This window comes from Geospiza fortis, unplaced genomic scaffold (assembly GCF_000277835.1).
Source record: "Geospiza fortis unplaced genomic scaffold, GeoFor_1.0 scaffold157, whole genome shotgun sequence".
NCBI classification, from domain to species: domain Eukaryota; kingdom Metazoa; phylum Chordata; class Aves; order Passeriformes; family Thraupidae; genus Geospiza; species Geospiza fortis.
The window spans coordinates 9,145,835-9,146,083 of record NW_005054314.1 but is presented as its reverse complement, the minus strand read 5'-3'; positions in this window follow the sequence as shown (position 1 = coordinate 9,146,083).

Below are 249 nucleotides of genomic sequence, written 5' to 3'. Positions count from 1 at the left end.
TGCTGTATCTACCTCTAAATGCCAGAACAGATGCAAAGCACCGATTTTCAATAGTTTATTGTAGGTACATGATATGTGTGCCTGAGGAACAATAGCAAAATAACTGGGGAATATTTGCTGCCGTGAAAAAAATCACCATTCATTAGTGCTGTCTGTATTTTTAGGATAAAAAGATTGGAACCATCTCCTGAAAAGAGTAAAACAAACACAAAATCTTTCTTTACCTGCTCTCCTACCTCTTCATTCCTG